The 7,944-nt window shown below is 34.8% G+C and overlaps 1 pseudogene; it reads left to right on the top strand.

The window, feature by feature from the left end:
- The first annotated feature begins 899 nt into the window (after nucleotides 1-899).
- Nucleotides 900-3,311, top strand: LOC115957601 (annotated as a pseudogene).
- The last annotated feature ends 4,633 nt before the right edge of the window (nucleotides 3,312-7,944 follow it).

Consider the following 7,944-nt stretch of genomic DNA (forward strand, 5'->3'; position numbering starts at 1 on the left):
TCTTTGTGACTGCATTTCACTCCATCTTCTCGACCAATTGCATGAAAGCAGATGAAACTTGGGAGGAAAATCCCTCAACTTATCTTCTTCCCCAGTACTACCTCATTCAACAAATTTTATGGATGTCGTAAATCTTGTCTTAAGAGTGTAAAATAATATGCATCTCCCCTATATTTAAATAGAAATATCTTCTTCTTTTTTCTATTGAAACAAATTTAATAAAATATCTTGAATTAGTCCTATTGGGGGAAGACCACTTCAAACTCTGTTGATGTAGGATAGATTAAAGCGCGTTTAATTTTTTATGTTTGTTAACTTGTGCTCCAGTCTACACTCTACATCAGAGTTTTTTAACAATTTTTTTTTTTTGGTAGGGATGGTCTCTTTCAACTTTAAATAGAAAATCAATACGGTCTTACCTTACCCAATACCTCTCTAGCTCGAGCTTTCAATCATGGGTTCACTAGCCTTGTTTCATATTAAGAATGCAAAGAAGTGTTGCATATCTCAAGCCACACAACTAGCTAGTGGTGTAGCTGGTACTGATGAAGGAAGCACTAGCTCAGCCACAAGAGCAGCAGTCAATGCAGCATTTGCTGATGAGGTGCGCACTGATCAGACTACCAAGCTAGCATCAAAGGACAAAATTAACTCAGCAATCTTGGAAATGGTTGAGTCCATGCCACATCATGAGTTCTTCATCCAGGATCATTGAAGAAGTTAGTTCCACAAATCTAGGAGTTAGTTACTTAGGCTTGCCACGTGTACAGCCACCAGAAAGTTCAAATAACTGATTTTGGCGCCAATAGTTGAGTTAGTTATTTCTCTGTGTATATAAACAGAGTAATGTGTAGATGTTTATTCATTCAATTCATTTCATTGTAATTCATTCTCAATCAATGAAATTCTCCCAATTCTATTTAGTCTCTCTGTTTTTGATATTTCACTTCCTTCTACTCTCTTTGTCATTTCCATTCCCACTTTCATCTTCAACATTCGTTATCAGTAATGGCACATCCCTATCGGTAGAGAATCCAGATATTCTAAGATCACCAAATGGCGACTTCTCTGCTGGCTTTTATTCGGTGGGTGATAATGCATTTTGCTTTGCCATTTGGTTTAGCAACTCACGCACCGTAGTCTGGATGGCAAACCGTGACCAGCCAGTTAATGGGAAGCACTCAAAGCTCTCTATCCTTGAAACTGGCAATCTCATCTTAACTGATGCCTCTGACTTAAATGTCGACGTTTGGGCTGATGCCTCTGACTTAAATGTCGACGTTTGGGCCACAAACACTGTCTCACTCTCCTCAGTCCAATTATTTCTCTACGACACCGGTAATCTTGTTCTACGTAACAAGGAAGGTGTTTTGTGGGAAAGCTTTGACTTCCCTACAGATACCCTTCTTCCTGAACAACTTCTCACTGGAAACACAAAGCTTGTCTCCTGAAGAAGCCAGGCCAGCTATTCCTCTGGTTTACATGAGCTTTCCTTCAACAACAGTGGCTTTCTTCGCCTTCTTTATAATGGTTTTGATTCCAGTAGTTACTGGGTGCCGTCACCTTTCTCATGGCCTCTGTAGAGCAATAGCAGAGTTGCTGTCCTTAATGCCATAGGGTACTTCAGCTCATCCGATAATTTTACTTTTGTGTCAGCTGACTATGGAGCAGTGCTTCATAGAAGATTGACACTTGATTACGACGGTAATCTTCGATTGTACAGTTGGGAAGAGGAGGGGCAGACTTGGGTTGTTTCATGGCAATCCATTCAGAGTCCTTGCTGGATTCCTCGTGGTTGTGGGGCCAACAGTTTTTGCAGTTATGTTATTGGTTCCGGCAGGAAATGTTCCTGCTCACCAGGATACAAGATGAAAAATCGTAGCAATTGGGCTGATGGCTGTGAACCCGAAGTTTATATCTCTTGCACGGAAATGTCGAAAAGTGAATTAGGCTTTGTGCTGTTATCCCATGTTGACTTTTTCGGGTATGATTTTACAATCTTCCCTAATTACACCTTTGATCAATGCTCGGATCAATGTTCGACAGCATGTGATTGCAAAGCGTTCCAATACCGTGGTGATTCAAATTGTTATCTGAAGACACGATTGCTGAATGGAATTCGTTCCCCACATTTATGGGGAGATATCTATTTGAAACTACCAAAAAGCAAAAACTTGTCTGATGCCAATCCTTTAGAAGAGTTCAGTTTAATTTGCTCAAGTGATCATACACTACAAAGCTGTAAAAAGGGGACAATGAAATTAATGCTCTGGTTTGTTGGTGGAGTGGGTGGACTTGAAATTTTCTCTATCATTGTGGTGTGGTGTCTCTTCATCAAAACCCAGAAAAGTTTATGTGTTTATAAGCAAGCCTATGATCGGGCTGCCATTGGGTTCAGGAAATTTACATACACTGAGCTAAAAAAGGCCACAAAGAGTTTTACTGAGGAGATTGGAAGAGGTGCAGGAGGAATTGTCTACAAAGGGGCATTGTCTGACAATCGAGTTGCTGCAATCAAACGTCTCCATGAAGCCAACCAAGGAGAAGGTGAATTTCTAGCCGAAGTAAGCATCATTGGAAGGATTAACCACATGAACCTAATAGAGATGTGGGGGTATTGCGTAGAGGGAAAGCATAGGATTTTGGTATATGAGTACATAGAGCATGGTTCTTTAGCAAAAAACCTCTCATCCAAAGCACTTGATTGGGAGAAAAGGTTCAAAATTGTTGTGGGTACTGCAAAAGGCCTAACCTATTTACATGAGGATTGCTTAGATTGGATTTTGCATTGCGATATAAAGCCTCAGAATATACTTTTGGACTCAAATTATCAACCAAAGGTGTCAGATTTTGGCCTATCAAAACTACAAAATAGAAGTGTCTTTACAAATTCAAGCTTGTTAAAAATAAAAGGAACTCGAGATTATATGGCTCCAGACTGGGTTTTTAATCTACCTATCACTTCCAAAGTGGATGTTTATAGCTATGGAATTGTCGTGCTAGAAATGGTAACTGGAGTGGGTCCATCAAAGAGCGTCCATGCTATAGATGACAGGGGGCAGGCAGAGCACAAAAGGCTGGTTACATGGGTGAGGGAAATAATGAATAGAGTGGCTGCAAATACTTCCTCACCTGAAGAGATTATTGATCCAATGTTGGAAGGCAAATATGACATTGGCATGATGGAAACTTTGGTTGGGATTGCTTTACAATGTGTAGAAGAAGACAAAGATGAAAGACCTACCATGAACCAAGTAATCGAGATGCTATTAGGCCAGGAAAAAAGATTCATAAAGCAAGCATTTTTATGAAGCAGTTATCCAATAAATTGGAGTCTATCCTTTACATTGGGCTGGCATTTAGCATGCACATTTAAGTGAAATAAGTGTGTGTATGTATTTTTTTAAAAATTATTTATTATTTTCATCGGCTTGCAAGAGTTGCGTATTATTTATATAAATTTTAGCATATTAGCGATTTTAGTTCTTGAAATTTAAAGTGATCACTTTTGGTTCTTAACAAACTTAAAGTGATTGCTTCTAGTATCTAAAAAATTTAAATGGTCAATCTTGGTCCCTAACATACTCTAAGTGATTACTTGTTCATATGGAATGATAATAAGTCCACTTCTAATTTGCCCATATCATTTAACAGATTAAATGCAATCGCTTTAAACATTGGGACTAAATTCATTAATATGCTTAATTTTGGAGACCAAAAATATATTTAAGCGTAAATAATATCACTTATAACTGTAATAATATGAAAGCATGTTTTTAAGTTTTTATGTATGTTGCCTTGTGGAACGAGAATTCCCAAAGGAGTTCGAAGCTCCTCTAGCCATATTTATAGCCAAATAAACACAAGCTAAATTGAACCCAAGCGAAGCACAATTATCAATTATGGGGAGCATCACCTATAACACCTATTGCTCTTATAAATTTGTCACTTTATATTTTCCTAAACTCTCTGCATAATCTTAACCAAACAGATACCAAAAAGATCAGTGGACCCAACAATTATGAAACCATTTCTTGGGTTTTTTTTTTTTTTTTTTTTAATATTTTTTTTTTTTATAATCACATTTCATCATAAACCACAGGTCCACAGCCGCACCCTTCATAAAGAGGATGACCATCAAAATGATGGGCCTGGATTTATGGAACACAAGTGGATTAATGAATGTGTTCCAAATTAAAATTCTAAGCACCTGGATTTTTATTTCCATGCTTAAAATTATCATGAGCCAAATAGCTGAGATGCTCTAATGCTCTAGTACCAATAAAAAGATTCAGTGATGGTGTTACATACTTACATATGATTAGTGCCATGAAGTGGCATGCATAGTGTTGTGAACCCTGTTATCCAACAAATTGAAGTGTCTCCATGGCGTTTTGCCTTTAGCTTGCACGTTGAAGTCAATTAAGAATTTGGCCTTTTCTTTTATATATATATATATAGCCTTTTCATTGGTAAACCAGCTATGTACCTGCACAATGCGCAAGAGACAGAGATTGATGATGATGTTTAGTCAATCAAAATGACAAAATCATCATAAAATAAAAGTAAATACAAAAACTGCATTTTTCTTTTCTAACAAAATGTGATAGCATTGTTTACCTTTCATCACATAATTAGATAACTGAAATTCGCATGGTTATTCTCTTACATGGACAATTTATTTCTAGCGCAGAAATACAACTAAGATCAAAGTTCATACCACAAGCTAACCTAAGTAAAAGATATTAAAAAAATTAAAAAAATAAATAAAAAAATAAAAACCAAACAAACCTAGCATTTGTTATTAGCATTTATTGTTTCCAACTTCCAAAGCTTTGGAGTTAAATAAATAATCTCTCTTATTATTGGATTCTATAAGGTTATAAGAGCATTCACATCCGATATCTAAAAAAAATTACATTTTACTATCTCAAAAGCTATTTTATCATTTATACCATACTATTTTACAACACACCTAACATCCCAAACTATTTTTTTTTCCCAGTTCATTTAAATATATATATATATATATATTTTTTTTTTTTTACTATTTCACTTTCTCTTCCTTTTTCTCTCTTTCTCCCTTTGCCTCTAGCACCAGACACAACAAATAAATAAATAAAAGTATAGCCACCAGGCCCACCACCATGCCACCCACCAACACTTTGCCACCCCCACATATCCCAAAACCACCCATTGGACCATCAAACCAAAACCAAAACCACATTAAAAAAAAAAAAAAAAAAAAAAAAAAAAAAAAAAAAAAAACCCATCAAACCATCACTTCAAACTCAAAAGAACTCACGCCGAGCACCCAAACCCAGAAGAACCCACACCACCGAGAAACCCACCAATCCAAACACACACCACCACCTGATCCACGATACACCTATCCACCTATCCAAACCCATCACCTGACCCACAATTCCAAACCCACCACCTGACCCATGACCCACACAACTCACCGATCCAAACACAACCCACCATGATCTTCGATCTCCACCAATCCACGCCAATCCAAAATCCAAAATCCATGCCAATCACCATGTTGTGACCACAAATCCAACCCAACTCCAGTGTAAGTTTTGAATGAGAAAGAGAGATGTGAGATGAAAGATGAGAGAAAGAGTGAAGAGGGAGGAGCTTTGTGAGAGAAAGAGTAAATGAGAGACAGAAGTGAGAATGAGAGAAAACAAAAAGTGAAAAAGAATAAAATATAATTTTTTGGTTTACAATTGAGCTACAGTGCAATCATACATTTAGGATGGCACTGTAGCACGACTGCAAATTTTTTTGCAATTCCAAGATTTTACAAGACTGAGTAATGGGCAATTTTTATGCCTTAATGCTAAAATATATCAACATATGGCATATAGGAGACCAGATGTGAATGCTCTAACTCAATGGACGCTGCGGAGATTTTTTCTAGCTTGGTCATTAAAAGAACTAAAATTATACAAAATTTTATAAAAAGAGAACTTAATATATTGACAAAAAAAAAAAAAAAAAAAAAAAAAAAAAAAAAAAAAAACACACACACACAAATACATAAAGTCTTACAATTTCCTTATACAAATTTTCTTATTTTGAAATAGTTGCATGATAGTCTCATTATCAATACTACAAGTTACATCTCTTTCAAAATTTTAGTTACATAAAATTTCCCTGGGACCTTTTCTTTTTGTTTGTAAAGATCTAATATATTGTTAAGTGGACCAAAATTTAAGGACAATATTTGGTTACAAACTTAGTTGAAACCTAAGGCTAAAACTCTCATTAAACAAATTAAAATGGTTACATATTTTGAAAATCTAATAATTGAATCGCATGTTCTATATGTTCTTAAAACACATATTAAATTTCATGTCAATCAAATGTTATTTATATTCAATCCATGAATTTTTTTAATGTATAATTTTAGACTACAAAAACTTGAAAATTAAACATTTAATTGATGACATAGCTATTGATCTTTAATCCTCTTGAAATTTTGGAAGTACGGAGGATATAAGAAAAAAATGTAATACAATAGTGGATTTGTCAAAATTCTCATCTCATCCAATAAAAAAAAATATTGAGTGGAGTTATAACCTTAGTCTACAGACTACAATCAAGTTTGTTGCCAAATTTTATCCAAAATTTAATTATGTTGAGCCTAAAAAAATTTAGGTTGGACACGAATTTTTATTTTAGTGATTAAAAAAATCATAATATTTTTAAAATTTATATATAATAATTTTTTTCCACCCTAGACATAATGTGGTGCCACCCCTCTTATAACTTTAATAATAAAAAAGTACATGTTAAATTTTTTATGTACAGAATAGAAAATGAATTAATTGGCACCAAACATATATATAAGAGAGCGTTAAGACTAAATTGCATTTTTGACCCTCAAAATTTAAGATTGTTTTTCATCTTAGTTCCTTAGGACTTGTTTGGATTGAAAGAGGGGGGGGGGGGGGAGTAGAGGGGAGTTGGTTAAAAATAGGCTAATTTTGGGCTTATTCTACTCTACTCCCCCTTCCCCCGGTTCAATCCAAATGAACAATTAAGTTTAAGATTTTCTTTTTTGGTCTATCAAAATTGATTTTGTTTTCAAAATTGGCATTATGTTCATCACTATGATTGATATGGTCATTACGTGCCAACAAAAAGACATTGTTTCTTTTGGTTTATTAATTACAAAAAAACATCAATGTAAATTATTTCTAAGCTTGTTTAAATTTTTATTTGCAATCCACTAATTTAATGTTACTTAGGGTTCGTTTGGAAACAACTTATTTAACTGAAACTGAAAAAAAAAAATTTGCAGAAAGTGTAGGAAAAAAAGTTGAAAAATAAGCTGAATAATACAATGGGGCCCGTAAATAATATCAAAAAATACAATGAGACCCATAAATAGTAGCAAAAATAAGCTAAAATTGCAAATAAGCTGAAATTTTCATACCATCCCAAATGAACACTTAAGCGTTCCCGTAAGCTCTTATACATGCTTGTTTAGGGTTCATTAACTTGATTTGAAAGTATTCTTACCAATGATAAGAGTTGCATAATCACGTCTATTAAGCCTATCATAATAACTTTATAGCCGAAAACCATTATTAGTCTCTGAAGGTTGCTTACTTAGTGTCTACTTGACTAACTGAAGGTATGATGGAGCAAACTTTGAGTGACATGGTATCAAATTTGATGTTAAAAAATTAAATCACAGAATCTGACTCTAGCTTCAACGTCCATATCCCTTTTATGTCTAATTTATTTCCATATTCCTGTCAAATTGTGTCCCCGTTGGGACGTGAAAACGTAAAACTCGTTTCAATTAAAAATAACAGTGCAAAGTCACAGCAGCAATAGCTTAGAACCTACAAGCGAAATGATTAAATTAGATAAAAGGTTCGTATCTTTGTGACTGCATTTCAGTCCCCTGACCACGCAAATGCT

The sequence above is a fragment of the Quercus lobata genome, chromosome 2 (assembly GCF_001633185.2).
Source record: "Quercus lobata isolate SW786 chromosome 2, ValleyOak3.0 Primary Assembly, whole genome shotgun sequence".
Classification (NCBI taxonomy): Eukaryota; Viridiplantae; Streptophyta; class Magnoliopsida; order Fagales; family Fagaceae; genus Quercus; species Quercus lobata.